Raw genomic sequence first — 16,537 nt, forward strand, 5'->3', positions numbered from 1 at the left:
GTGGAGATCTTGGTATAGAGGGACTTCTGGATTGGATCACAGAAGTCGATAGGTTCTTTGATTACATGGAAATACCAGAGGAACGAAGGGTAAAATTAGTAGCTTTTTGATTAAAGGGAGGCGCATCTGTTTGGTGGGAACGGATGAGAGAGACCCGGATGAGAGAAGGAAGGGGTCCTGTTCGAACCTGGAGGCGCATGAAACAATTAATCAGAGGTAGATTTTTACCTCCTGACTATGAACAATATATGTTTGAATCTTATCAGAGGTGTGCGCAAGGTTCTCGTAGTGTTAATGAATATACATCTGAATTTTTGAGATTAGCTGAAAGAAATCAATTATCTGAAAGTGATAACCAGTAGGCAGCCCGTTATCTAAGCGGTTTAAGACCGTCTATCAGAGATAAAATTGGGGTACAGATGGTTCTTAGTGTGCAGGAAGCAAGGAACCTACTTGAAAGCAGAATTAATGTTCCAGGACAAGGCACGCAGTGATAATTATCGTCGGTACAGCGGGAGCGACAACAGACCGGCAACTGTCGACAGGAACAAATCAGTTCCGGCAGTACAACCTTCTCACCCGGCAAGTACAAGTAACGCCGGTAAGGCTACTACAGGAGGACATACTCGAGGTAATCCTTCCAACCCTCCTAAACCCAGTAACCCTTATGCAAGGCCTGCTCCTATTAAATGTTTTAAATGTAATGAGGTTGGACATAGATCCAGTGACTGTCCCAGGAAGAAGGCAGTTAATATGGTAGAAAGGGAAGAGGAAGAAGATATTGAGGAGGAAGTATATTGTGGACCTGATGGGGAGGATGAAGAGGGTCCATATGAACATGAGGAGTATACTTGTGTGGTAAGAAAATTAATGTTGTCCCAGAAAAATAAGGATACTTCTCAAAGGCACAGATTATTTCGTACCAGATGTACTGTCAAGGGAAAATTATTTAATTTAATTATTGACAGTGGTAGTTAGGAAAATATTATTTGCAGGGATGTCATCCAACAATTACAGTTGATTCCTGAAAAACATCCCAACCCATACACAATTGGGTGGATCAAGGAAGGAGGCGGCGTATGAGTGGAAGAACGTTGCAAAGTACATTTTTCAATTGGTAAGTACCATGATGAAGCATATTGTGATATTGTAGATATGGATGCTTGCCATATTTTGCTAGGGAGGCCTTGGCAATTTGATACAGATGCAAGGCACATGGGTAGGAAGAATACCTACCAACTTGAAAAAGAATGTACACATTATACTTTGTTACCCATAACAGAAAAAAATATTACAAATACTCCAAAGGCACATGAGAAAAATTTCCTTACCATCACCCATCATCATGCTGAATTTGTTAAAGAATATAAGGATACTCATGAGATACATTTGTTAGTAGTAAAAGGAGAAGATATTAATGGAGAAAATACAATTCCAGCTGAAATACAAGGACTACTGGATGAATTTAATGATGTAGTTCCAGAGGAGTTACCAAATGAACTCCCTCTCATGAGAGATATACAGCACCATATTGATTTTGTTCCAGGTGCTAGTCTACCTAACCTCCCACATTATAAGATGAGTCCGAAGGAAAATGAAATTTTACGAGAAAAGGTAGAAGAATTATTGAAAAAGGGACACATTCAAATCAGCATGAGTCCTTGTGCAGTACCTGCCTTATTAACACCTAAGAATGATGGCAGTTGGAGAATGTGTGTCGACAGCAGGGCCATTAACAAGATCACCATTGGGTACAAATTTCCCATTCCTAGGCTTGACGACATGCTGGATCAACTAAGTGAAGCTGTAGTTTTCTCAAAAATAGATCTCAGGAGTGGATATCATCAAATCAGGATCCGTCCCGGAGATGAATGGAAGACAGCATTCAAGACTAGAGATGGCTTGTTCGAGTGGTTGGTCATGCCCTTTGGACTAACCAACACACCCAGCACTTTCATGAGGCTGATGAACCAGGTATTGTGCCCTTCATTGGTAAATTTGTCGTAGTCTATTTTGATGATATTTTGATATACAGCAAGTCTATCACTGAGCATGTGGGACATATTAGGGAGGTCCTAAAAACATTGAGGGAAAATAAATTATATGCTAATTTGAAGAAATGCATCTTTATGAATGATAATTTATTATTCGTGGGATTTATTATAAGCAAGGATGGTGTGAAAGTAGATGAGGAAAAGGTGAAAGCCATTAGGGAGTAGCCAACCCCATCCACTATCACAGATGTCAGGTGATTTCATGGGTTGGCAACCTTCTATAGGCGTTTTATTAAGAATTTTAGTAGTATCATGGCTCCCATTACTGAATGCTTGAAAAAGGGGAAATTTCAATGGGGAGAAGAACAAGAACAAAGTTTTGCTCTCATAAAAGAAAAGTTATGTACTGCTCCTGTTCTTGCCTTACCAGATTTCAATAAATTATTTGAAGTTGAATGTGACGCCAGTGGAGTTGGCATAGGGGCTGTATTGTTCCAAGAGAAAAGACCCATTGCTTTCTTTAGTGAAAAATTATGTGAAGCCAGGAGAAAGTGGTCTACTTATGACAAGGAGTTTTACGCTGTGATAATAGCCTTGAAAACATGGGAACACTATTTAATTGCAAAAGAATTTGTTCTCTATACTGACCACCAAGCCCTAAAATATCTTAGTGGGCAAAAGCAATTAAGAAGTGATTTACATGCCAGATGGTCTGCTTTCCTAGACAAGTTCCCATATAAAATTGTGTATAAGACAGGACAGCAAAATAAAGTGGCTGATGCACTCAGTAGGCGTGCAGCTCTCATCAAGACCCTCAGCGTTGAGATTGTGGGTTTTGAGTGCCTAAAGGACTTATATGCCCAAGATGAAAACTTCCAACAAGTATGGGAGAAATGTGTGAATAAGCAGTCAGCAGACGACTTCTTTATTTATGACGGGTTCCTTATGAAAGGGGAACAGCTATGTATCCCTTGCACCTCCCTCCGCGAAAAGATCATCAGGGATTTGCATGGGGGTGGACTAGCAGGACACTTGGGAAGGGACAAAACAATAGAAGCTGTTAGGGGGCGATATTACTGGCCGAAATTGAGAAGGGACGTGTCTACCATCGTAAGCAGGTGCTATGTTTGTCAGACAACTAAGGGACAAACCCAGAACACAGGTCTCTACATGCCCCTACCCGTTCCTACTGCTATATGGGAAGACTTGTCCATGGATTTTGTGCTAGGCTTACCAAAGACCTAGAGGAACATGGACTCCGTCTTCGTGGTGGTTGATAGGTTCTCAAAAATGGCTCACTTCCTCCCATGCAAGAAAACAGCAGATGCATCCACAACAGCCAAATTTTTCAGAGAGATTGTTCGCTTACATGGGGTACCCAAGACCATCACTTCAGATCGTGACACACGGTTCCTCAGTCACTTTTGGATGACCATGTGGAGGTTGTTTGATTCATCACTTAATTTCAGCAGTACAGCCCATCCGCAGACAGATGGACAAACAGAAGTGGTAAATCGAACCTTAGGGAATTTAATTCGCAGCATATGCCGGGAACGGCCGAAACAGTGGGACTTCGCCATAGCCCAGGCTGAGTTCGCCTATAACAATGCAGTGCATAGTTCTACAGGCAGATCCCCATTCTCCATCGTGTACATGAAGGTCCCTAACCATGCACTGGATTTAGTGAAACTACCCAAGGTACCCAGCGCCGGTATCTCAGCAGAACAGATGGCAGAACAAATCCGGTCCGTCCAAGACGCCGTGAAGCAGAAGCTAGAGCAATCCAACGCCAAGTACAAGATGGCTGCAGACAAACACCGCCGACCTCAAGTGTTTGATGTAGGTGATGAGGTTATGGTCTTCTTAAGGAAGGAAATAATTTCCATAGGTACCTACAACAAGTTGAAGCCTCGGAAGTATGGTCCATACAAGATCGTGAAGAAGATTAATGATAATGCCTATATAGTGGACCTACCAGATCATATGGGTATATCCAAGACCTTCAATGTTGCTGACCTTCACCGGTACCTGCCAGAGATAACACTTGCCTATCCTCGTCACGACTCGGGGTCGAGTTCTCTCCAAGTGGGGGAGAATGATGGAGGCCCATCCCAAGGCCCATCTCACCCCTAGGGGCGGCAGCTCCTAGGATAAGGTCAAGAGTCCAAGATAAATCAAGAAAGGATAATAGGATAATTCAAGATCCATTAAGACTCTTCCAAGACTCCAAGACTTATCAAGACTCCAATCAAGATCCAACAAAGACTCCAAGAAGCATCAAGAAATCCAAGACTCCCAAATTCATGCATAAGGAGAGCCAGGGAGAGCGGACGGTGGAAGATCAAGCCCAAGAATTCCAAGAGGGTTCGACCTTATCAAGACAGCCCAAGAGGATCAAGATCAAGATCAAGACTCATGTTCTTTCCTAGTTCTTTTACAATTCCCAAATGTATTATAAATATTGATATTTTCCCAAAGTTATTCATCAATTCATACTTCAGATTTTCAGAATTTCTTCAAGTTCTCTTCTTCCTATTTTCGCCACATTTTCTCTCTCCTAGAGAAATCGGTGTTTTCGCTAGGTGCTAGCGAACGCCCGGTGCTTGCATAGTCAGCTCCAGTTCTCGTTGCTTCCACGCTGCATCACAAAGTTCCTTATACAACGGTTAAGTCAATTGTTGCCAATTGTAAATTAGCAACAACTGAACAATTGTTTCTTATAAAATATTTATGACAAAAATTTGTATGAATTATTGTTGAATTAACAACAATCAAGCACTTATTACCTTAAAGGAGGTTCCATACACAACAATCAAGTCAATCGACGCTAATTGTAAAGTGGCCACAATTGAATAAATGTTTCTCATAAATATTTGTGAACTGTTGTTGAATTACCTTAAGGTTCCATACACAGCTTAAATGTTCGCATCATCAAATATAAGATATAAGTTCAAGTAACAAAAAGAACACTTCTGAAACATAACAATGTCAAAGTCTTAAAAAAAAAAAAAAAGTTGAAGTCATTTCAAAGTTCTAATGATGTTCATTGTGGAAGAGTTCGACTATGAGAATTGCTTCCACTCTCATTATTTCCTTGCAAAAATTAATGTGTAGATAAATTTAATAAATATGGCCTTAATAAAAGCTTCTTAATTAAAATTTTAAATAAATCTATACCCACAGGAATTACGTATGGTGTAGTTGAAGTCGTTCCACGTAAAACGGATGACAAGTCAATTGTTCCATTTTGAGCCAAAGTGGGCATAAGTGAAGTCACAAGTAATTGTGTTTGGTCCTGTTGTGTCTTTAGTTGCTCTTGTTCTGCCTTAAGTTGATTTTTCTCTACTCTCTCCTCTTCCAATTGTCTTTTTAACTTGTCATTCTCCAATTTCAATCTATCATTTTCTCTTTTTTTTTACCCCAAATTCTTGATGGGGTAGGCCCAAATCCGAACATTCTCACATAACCACTTTGCTCTGGGCCAAGTATTTGAGTAACAACATCTTAATGCTCATTGCCATTTTGTGAGTTTTCTATTTCATCTAGGCATCTTTGTAATTTTGATTCAAATATAAGGTATCTTAATAATTTTATATGCATTAAATGATAGTAACAAAAATAGTTACAATAGCACGTGCTTGGGAGTTTCCCCATTCTTCTTCTGATGAGTGGCTTTGAATACCTCGGTTTGAGTAGGTTCTCTCTTATCTACATGTGAATTTTTCTGAGTGATGTTTAACAAACAAATAAATCTAATATCAATTTAGAACCTACACAAATAGTTGAAATATATTTTTGAAATTATCTATAAAGAAAATAGCAGTTCTTCTCGAACTTGAGCAAATGATTTTGAACCACGGTAATGAATCAATATAATTGACCTCGAGAGATAGATGCTTCATTTGTAGAGGTGTTAGGTGGATTAGCTCTCAAACCAGCTTCAGAAGACTGCACATGCTCACTCTGTATTGATGTAGAGTGCAGAGTCTCAATATTTGGTGTCTCACTCACACCTCTATCTAGGGATCTAGGGGCTGGTGGTCCATCATCTCTTAAAGCATTTCCTTCAGAATTTTGTAAGAATAACTTGCACTTTGACAATCTCCTCATTTTCTGCATAGTTCAATACATTAAAAAGCAAGCACACACTATTAAACAAGTGATTGTAAGGCAATACACATGATATACTTGTTGTATTAAGGATTATATACTTGCTGTATATCTCAGTATATTATACAGTTATATCAAGCATCAATTTCATAAGAAAAACTGAGTTAGATGGGCAAAACTCAACTAGATGAACTGGCTGAACTAGCTGAAGTATCAGACAAACCCCTGGCCCCTGTTCCAAATGGAGATTGATGTGAACAGCAGAGTGCAAACATAAGATCAAATGAATGAATAAATGAACAATGATTCAATGACCCAGTTATAAATAAAATTTTCAACTAGTGTTAGATCTCCATCAGGTGGTATTAGACAAAGAGGATAATATAGATAATTCATAGACACCATGTGCATTCATTGAACCATAAGGCAATGTGCCTGTGAAACCTGAAAAAAAGAAAAAGCGAAACAATTTTTTGGCCCCAAAGAAGTACAAAATGCCTTCTTCTGACTCTTATTTTCTCTTTTCCAGAATCTCCATCAACTCCTCATACGATATTAAGATCTTTTACCCTTCTCATTTGAGGTCTTTTGCCCTTTCATTTCCATGCTCATGGATATTCATTGTTGTCATCTCTAACCTTGTACAGTAACCTCCCCTCTCTTACCATACATCCTGTCAATCATTTGGCCTGTAATATTATTCTTATTTGATCACTTAGGCATTATTTAATTTTTTACTTTTCAACTATCTGTCCATAAAACTTGACTTTTCATCATGGATTCCTTGACTATTGGCGTGCTGTCGTAGGCACCCAAAAATAAAACCTATACTCCCAAAAACAAATGCAGTAGTGCGAGTAAGGATCGTTCCCACAGAGAGTATCTAACCTAGTTTGTGTGTTGCGTGAACAAAGATGAGGGGGGGGGGATTTGTATGTAACAAAAATCAGAATTAAAAAGAAAGAAAATCAAAATTAAAAAGAACGAAAATCAAATGAGAAACAATGCAATTCAGAGTACTGAAATTAATCAAAAGAACGAGTCTTGGTCTAGGTCAACATCCACCATCAGAATTTCACTACTGCTCATCGATGCAAAGATATATCAATTCAGACTGAATATTCATCGTCAGAAATATTTTCCTACATCTCCCTAATCTCAGTTAATCGGAAAACAAGCGATCCTCTTAACCCTTACTACTGAACAACCCATAAACAAGTGTTAAAGATTTAATCCAACAGTAGCCTTAAACATTAGAGATCGATGAAGCTAAACAACACAAGCACAAGCGGTTGCATTTAATTCAGTCGAGTGTTCTACCTAAGATCTAACAATTTCTGACGCAGCAAATCATTAAACCCTAGTTGTTTTACAGATTAGAGGGATCAAACAATTGCGGATTTGATATCTAACCTAGCAGTAATTGCAACGAATAATAAACTAGTAGACCTCCTAGCAATCAGACGAAACAATCATGAACATATAAACATAGAAGAACATTTGATATTCAAAGTATAAATCAAACAATAAAAATCAAATTAGATCTCACAATTTTGTTGATTCTAAGGCTTCTGTTTCCTTCGACCAAGTATCAGAGTTTAGCCACACATGGTCATGGTGAAAACTCAAGAAAAATCAGAGAAGAGAGAGGAGAAGATAAGAGAGGTGCGTCAGCTCCAATCTGATTGTTTCTTTCATGTTTTTCTTCTTCTTTTCTTTCTCTCTACTTCCCCCAAGAGAAGCCTATAAAATCTCCTAAATTTCTCTAAATAACAGTCTCCAAGTCTAACTTATCAAGAAAAATATCAAAGATAAAATAAAACAAAGTTCTAGTGTAAGTGGGAGAGTGGTGATTTCGCATATGGAAGCTTGCAGGCTAAGGAACGTTTCCAACACGTCAGCAGTGCGGTTGCAGCTATTCGGGCCCAATTTCGACCTCGCTGTAGTTAGTATCTATCAAACCTAAAAACATGAAAGTTGTAGAGTTTTTCCTTATAGTTTCAACGCATCTTGAATCATCCCAATCGGAGTTCGGATGAGAAAGTTATGCCCAAATTACGATGCGGTGCCAAAACTTTTCAGAATTACCCGATTAACCTTATTTTTCACTTAACGCCTCCATTTGTGCCCTAAATCAAAATATAAGAATAATGAGTCCATTTAGGCACTAAATAAGTATAAAACACTAAACTTTAAGGGAGAAAAATATGATATTTTGCATTCTCATCAACTATAGTTCTTGGTTGAAATTTATGACAATTCAAGAAGTAAAATGGAAAGAATAAGAGGAAAGAACAGAACAAAAATGCTAGGCTACAAGTGAAGTACTGTTGAATGACTCTGCTTTATGATTTTATCTATTATGCCCTATCAAGCTCAAATTCTATTGTGGGACCAATGAACAAGTAGCTGATGTTCTTACCAAGTCACTGCCACATGCCAGGCACGCGTACTTCAGACTGCAGATGGGAGTAACAAGTTTTGAAGCAAGGGGAAGTGTTGAATAGTGCTTCAAACTTAGTGAGAATGTTGAATAGTTAGTGGGAATGTTGAGTAGTGCTTCAAACTTAGTGGGAATGTTGAATACTTAGTGGGTTAGTTAATTCCTAATTGTTAGGCATTATTTTTGAGTTAGTGGACCATGTTTATCCACTTTCTAGTTTAATTGCTTATTTTTAGCTAAGGTTAGTTTTGCTGTAAGCCTATTTATTTGGACCCCAAACGTTGTTTTTTTGTGAATGAATAGAATTGGTTGTGTGGTTTGCTTATTTTTAGCATAAAATTTCATTCCCCCAACAACTTCTTTGGTATCAGAGCCTCCAGGTTTGGGTCTTTATCTGAACAAAAGGTAAAGAATAGAGGAATTCCGCCATGGCAAGCAACGGAACCAATTCATCAGCTCTGCCCCTAATTCCAGTCTTTAAAGGGGAAAATTATCATTTCTGGAGCCTCAAAATGAAGACCATGTTCAAGTTTCAAGAGTTGTGGGACTTGGTGGAGAAGGGATTTGAAGACACAAATCCGACCGAGCCCAATCAACGGTTGCGAGAAACCCGTAAGAAGGATGCAAAGGCTTTGCTCCTCATTCAATAGGCCCTTGATGAAGAAATTTTTCCAAGAATTGCAGCAACTAGCACCTCCACTCAAGCATGGGAGATTCTAAAGCAAGAATTTTTGGGCGACAAGAAGGTAATTACTGTAAAACTACAGACCCTTCGTCGTGATTTTGAAACATTGGCCATGAAAGAAAAAGAATCTGTGCAAGTATTTTTATCTGAGGTGTTTGGGATTGTTAATCATATGAAGTCATATGGTGAAAGTGTTAGTAATGAAACTGTTGTGAGTAAAGTTTTGAGAAGTTTAACCTCAAAATTCGATCATATAGTTGCTGCAATTGAAGAGTCTAAGGACTTGTCTACTTATACTTTTGATGAATTAATGAGTTCTCTATTAGCCCATGAAGCTAGACTGAGCAGATCCTATGAAAAAGTTGAGGAAAAGGCTTTTCATGTTAAGGGGGAGTCTTCTTACAAGGGAAATCCAGAAAATTCAGGAGGTCGGGGACAGAGCAGAGGTGGTCGAGGTCGCGGTGGCGGTAGAGGAAGAGGCCAATTTGGTGATCAACGCCAACACAAAAGTACCATCCAATGCCGGTATTGCAAGAAAGTGGGTCACAAAGAAGTAGACTATTGAACCAAGCAGAAAAGATGAGCAGAAACAAGCCAATTTTATAGAGAAAGTTGAAGAGGAGAGCAAGCTATTCATGGCTCATTCTTCTATTGATAATGCTTCCAATGGAGTATGGTTTCTGGACAGTGGATGTTCCAACCATATGTCTGGAACAAAGTCTCTTTTTAAAGAATTTGACGAATCACAAAAAAGTGAAGTTCAACTCAGAGACAACAAGCAAATGCAAGTTGAAAGGAAATGTACAATTGCCATCAAAACCTCACAAGGTAATGTAAAACTCCTTCATGATGAAGTTGATGTTCTTACCAAGTCACTACCACGTGCCAGGCACGAGTACTTCAAACTGTAGATGGGAGTAACAAGTTTTGAAGCAAGGGGGAGTGTTGAATAGTGCTTCAAACTTAGTGAGAATGTTGAATAGTTAGTGGGAATGTTGAGTAGTGCTTCAAACTTAGTGGGAATGTTGAATATTTAGTGGTTAGTTACTTTCTAATTGTTATGCATTATTTTTGAGTTAGTGGACCATGTTTATCCACTTTCTATTTTAATTGCTTATTTTTAGCTAAGGTTAGTTTTGCTGTAAGCCTATTTATTTGGACCCCAGACGTTGCTTTTTTGTGAATGAACAGAATTGGCTGTGTGGCTTGTTTATTTTTAGCATAAAAGTTCATTCCCCCAACAAGAATAAAGATCCGAACTTGGAGACTAAAGAAATTGTTGGACCCCATGCTTATTTTTATACAATTTTGTCAAAAACATTATGGGACATTTCTAATGTTATATATATTCATCATATTAAATAAAAAATTGTTAAAATAAAAATTATTTTTATTATGGAAATGGAATACAAAATTAAATAATAATAATAATAATAATAATAATGGTGATGTTAATAATTTTCATTGTAATTTAAAATTTTAACGTGCAATGTGCGTCCACATTTACTAGTTATGTATATATGAGGGATTGAGCTTTAATAAAATTTAGGATAAATTAATAAAATTTATGGTTTGGTTAATTGATTAAGTGTATCCTTACTGTTTGAAAATTGTACTGCTTCAAAGAATTACCATCGTTATTAAAATATTATCAGAAAGGCTAAAATACCCGTTTTACCCTTAAATCACATTTGAAAAACTAAGTTTCCTTATATCAGTTACTGTTTTCAGGACGTGCAACCGCCGCCGCTGCTGCAACTTGAACCAGTGGCGGTAGCAACTTCCTTTCTGCCACCGCCATGCAACTCAAACAGTGGGGTAGCAGCTTCCTTTCTCGGAATAATCTCAGTCTACGCAGACATTCTCCTCTCGTTCCCAGAAGAGCTCTTGAAGAAACCAAAGCTGAAGAAGACTTACCCAAATGAACTTCATACTGTTCAAGGAAGCAAACCTCTGAAGCCTTTTTTCCAGAAAACACAAAACCCAAATTCCCTCATTGAGGTGCTTTTGAATCCATGGAGCCGTGCTGGTTTGGAGAATGAGTTTGATGACGAGCTCACTGGGTTGACATCAAATTTTGTCAGTTGGAGTCTCTTGCTGCGGGTAGACCCACAGAAGTTTCCCAGTCCATAAAGAAGAGCTGGCGATGGCCAAGGTGTAGAAGCTCACAAAATCATGGCGTTAACTTTTACAGGAGAACCGGTTGTTGGGAGTCCGGCAGTGTTTTTCCTCTCCCTTTACTTTAAATAATCCTCTTTTTACTTCTTTTAATTTCAACTCCCTCTGATCTCTCTCCAATCGCAATGTTCAGGTTCTTTTGCTCTTGATTAGAGAGCGACCAGATCAGGTTTGATGCTTCTGAAAGGAAGAAGACAATAAGGTAAAATTGAGTTTTAAAAACTTTATATGTCATGTGTGTACGAATTTGGACGGAATATTAACGGATGTTAACATTTGAAAATGAAATTAAAATATACTTAGTTAATTAACTAAACCAGAAAGGTTGTTTAAAAATTTTATCCTAAAATTTATTAAGGGTCTTTTTAATTTACAGGAAAGAGTCTGGAAATGGAATTAAAATAGTTTTTGGTTTAAAATATTGTATCACCCGGTAGAATGGCTAGGGTGGTTGGACTTTTATCAAATGACAGTGTCATGAAAAGCAAAAGTATATATATATATACGCATCAATCACCTATTTTTGCATTGTCAACAAGAAAAAAGTATGTTCTAAAATTACACCACCCTGTTTTTTCATACCCAAGAACTGAATATCACTTTAATTTGTTTTTTTCATAAACTAAAATAAAAACAGGTTCTGAATGTTATTGGCTTGATTTCTATTTAATTTATTTTTTAGGCAAAAGCTATTGTAAGAAGTGATTCTTTAACCAAGAAGTTGTAGCGGTTCAAGAGAATCTTGGACTTCAAGTATTCCAAACTGATTTCAAATCTGGAGATGAATACTTTGTCAGAAAAAAAAAATGCCCAAGGTTAGGACGATACTCAATCTACCCCTCCCAAAACCCTAGAGAATTGAAGCCAACATTGGGTAATTGCCTTTCTTTTTCTTTAATTCTGTAACCATAACTCTATCAAACCAAATGCAGCATAAGCTGCCTTCTACAACCCCATTATAGATACTATGGGGCCCATGAAAGCCATGTCTATAACAAGTGCAAGAGCCTTTTTCTTTTCTTTTTTTCTTCACTAGTTCCTGTACTAAGTGAGAAGCTAGTATTCTAATAGTTATTTTGTTCATGTTTTTTGATAAATTTTGTTTGACACTCACTTTTTTTTTTGTTATTTAATTGAAGGGATTAAATCAAATTAATTTCTAAATAATAACCCACTTTATGAATTCTATTTTTTTTGCTACAGAATAAATGGATCCTATATTTGTTTTTTTTAGCGGAGGTACCTATTACCTTTTTGAGAGTGGATATGATTATCACTAAGCTTTTATTTGAGAATGGGAATAATTACTTTTGAGACGTTCTTTCTTGAGAAAATAAGATGTCAATTGCCCGATAGAAAAACTCTCTAATATGAGGGCTTTGCTTTAATATACACAAAAAACAAGCTTGATCTACATACAAAAAGAAAAACAAAAAAAATGGCTTGGGTTCGAGCCAAAGCCCAAACCCATGTATCAAATTTTACTTGGTGTAGCTCAGTTCTTAGGTTTCAGCCTACACCCCTCATGTATGGCTATAGTGATATGTTGGGTGCATGGTGAGAGTATATCCAAAGTGGTGAGAATGTGGGTTCAAGTAAAAGAACAACAATTTTGTGCAAAATAATATTGAGGCCTGGTTTGTTTGCGGTGCAACTTCATGTATGGAAATGCAAATGCTTTTGAATGTAAATTCTGTTTTATTTTTGAATGTAAAGCTGAAGCAAAGTAAAGTACACCTAAAGCAAAAGTGAACCAAAATTCACATTTCTCTTATTTACACTCATGCATTTTTACTAGTGCAAATGAAATTACATTGAAACAAGTAAAGCCTTTTTTAAGACATTTACGCTGATTCCATTCATCAATCAAAATAGTGGCATGCTTACATGGCTTCTGGTTAAAGGTTCTTTTCTTTTTGGGTATAGCATTAGTAGTCCCATAGACATAGTAACTTTAACCACATATAGACACACACTAATGTGTAGAGGCTTAGTCCCAACTCCTAACTCGCTAGCACTAAGTCTAAGAGATGAGAACATTGTCTAAAGAAAAAGAAAGTGAACAAAGTAATAGATAGAAAAAAAAATGAAGTGTAGTGAGATTTAATTCATGAATGGGCACTCCAATACATGTGAAGAGTAGTAAGACAAACACAATTCTGAAGAAATAGATTTAGACCATACTAGATTATTAAGAATTGTGAAGAAACATTCATATTGGAACATAAATATACTTAGATAAGCTGAGTCAAGATTTCCTGAAATGCAAAAATCATGCAAATATGCTGAGAGCACAACTTCTAGTTGCACATTAGGAATAACCTATAAGTGTATATTAAATTTGTGGGGAGATGTTCCCAATGTGTGATTAAATGTTGTGCTTTTAGTGTTTTTACAGGGTTTTTGTTTTCGAGAAATATCATCTCAAATAAGCCACTATAACAACTTTATTTTTAGGTTGTATTTGTTTGTAGTGCAAAAACAAATATGTTTAGTATAAATACACATATGCTGGTTCATGAAAATATAAAATTGGTTCAGTTTTACATCAATAAAGTTTGCATTGTTATCAAATGGCTTTTTTGGTTTTAATGAGTACAAAAATGATTTCCAATATTGAATCCACCTTGTTTACATTGACCAACTTTGAGTGCAAAATTTTTGCTCTCATTTTGAATGCAAACATGTATTTTAAAGTTGCACATAGCTTTCATTCTCAATATACAAATGTATTCTTACCAAAGACGTTTAAAAATTGAATTCCATATATGCAGTGAACAAACATTTGCACTACAGTTTACAAACAAGTTGGTTTGGTGTTTCCTATCTGAGGATAACGCACTATGGATCTAAACCTTGGAAGGAAAATATTTGAACAATAATTCTCATTGTTTTCCAAGGAATTTCCTCCAAAATGCTTCCCCATTTTGGAAGGTAATGGCCAAAGAACTGCAGAGTTTATTTCCCTCCATAGGTTTTCAAATATCTCATACTCTTGTCTAAATATCTAGGAGATGCCCTGGATAAACATAGGAGAAAGCTTCCAATGCCCAATGGGTCATCTAGAGGGGTGAAACCTTTAGGTTAAGGACCTCATTGATCAATCCTCTAGGAGCTGGAACTTAAATTCATAAATGACACATTTGGTGAAACAAAAGCTTGGAGAATTCAATACATGCATATTTTCCACGGTAGCTTGGATAAACCCATATGGGCAAGAAACATTAGGGGTGCAAGTTGGGCGGGTTGGGCAGGGTTTATGGTCAACCCAGGCCCAACCCTAAAATTTGGGCTTAAGGCTCGAGCCCAGCCCGAGCCCGAGGTCAAGCACGATTTTTCCAACCCGAGCCCAGTCCGCCCTGTAATTTGATGCACTCAGGTTAGGCTCAGGTGTGGGCCGGGCTTGGGTTGGTCAATGAACCCACTCTAAAGTTATACATACATAAATGTATTTATGCAAATATATATACATATATTTATGTATGCATGTAAATATGTATGCAAAATATCTATACAAATGTTATATATACAAATATGTATGTATGTATGTATGTATGTATGTATGTATGTATGTATGTATGTATGTATGTATGTATGTATGTATACATATATATGTAAATACGTATGCAACATTTACATATATACACATACATATGTATAAATGTATATAATTGAGCCGGGCTCGGGCTACCTAAAGGCTAGGCCTAAGCCTGGCCCGAAAAATAAAAAAGCCTGACTTCTTGGGCCTAATGACCGAAAATCTAAGCCTAACCTATGTAAAATTTCAGGTTAGGCCGGTTTAGGCTAGGGCTGGGCCTGCCCAAATTGCACCCCTAGGCAATATTAAAGGAAAATTCACAATAAATGGAGTTTTATAACTACATTTGGATAGGCACCACCTGATAATAGATTGATCTCCACTAATAAGAAGGTTTGGAAGTTGAAGATTCCTCCCAAATATAAATTGTTTTTGTGGATACTCTTTAGAAGATTTGCCATTACTAAGAGTGATTTGTCTGATTGGGGCATAATCTCTAAAGATGTATGTACCTTCTGTGGAAATAATAGAGAGACCTTGAGTCACATGCGCCTTTTCTTGTCCTTTTATAAGGGCTATATTCTTTGCTAGTACGTGGGCCCTCATTTTCCACTCCAATTTGTTTCAAGGCATCCCTTGTATTTCTAGACTTTGTTCTGAATTTGAATATTTTGATTAGTGAACGAAATAGTTTATTGAGTTTGTTAGTTGTAACTTGGTATTTTGTTTGGCAAACTAAGAATAAAAAATTGTTTTTTAATCTAGATAATAATAGTATACTCCTTATCTCGTGGGAGGGATAGGAATCCCATTGCTACATTTGGTCTTTGTGCTTTTTCTCATGAATTTAAATTATTAATGATTGTTTGAGAAAGTTTAACTCCTATTTTGGACTCTTATGAAGTTGAATGTATGGCAATTTGGGAAGCTCTGCACTTTGTGAAAGCCCAAAGCTAGATGTCAATCACCATAGTTTCTGATTCCCAGCTTCTCACGAATGGTTGCAATTGAGATTTATGTGGCATTAACTAGTAAATTTTGTTTTGGATAGACAGAATTCTGAATATATCTCAAACCTTTTCTAAATTGTACTCTTTGTACAAAAATAGTTCTAACACTTTGTATGCACATGTGATGGCTAGTAAAGCAAAGTTATTTAGGGTTAGATCTTATCTAATGATTAGATAATTAGACCGATCATAGAACTGAAAAAGAGAGAGCTTCATGGGTTAGAGGTTCAATCAGAGTCGAATGGAAGGTTGAACTATAATAATGTGGCATATTGTAAATTATATAATATATTTTATAATTTTTAATATGCTTAAATTTAATGGATGAATGTCAAATCTATATATATACTAAAGAGACTGGATCTGCTCCTCACACAGGGTGCCTCACACCAACCTCACACGCACATCCTATCATGCATTGGGAACATCTCCCATACAAGTTATTATTCACGGGAGATGGTTCCTAATGCATAGTGGATGTGCCTATGAGGCGCCCCTATGTGAGGAGCAAATTCGATTCCAATACTAAAGTAGAATGAAACCACATCATGGCTTGAGCTTTCTCCATTACTCCAATGG

Source organism: Nelumbo nucifera, chromosome 1, assembly GCF_055504915.1.
Source record: "Nelumbo nucifera cultivar China Antique chromosome 1, China Antique-T2T, whole genome shotgun sequence".
Classification (NCBI taxonomy): Eukaryota; Viridiplantae; Streptophyta; class Magnoliopsida; order Proteales; family Nelumbonaceae; genus Nelumbo; species Nelumbo nucifera.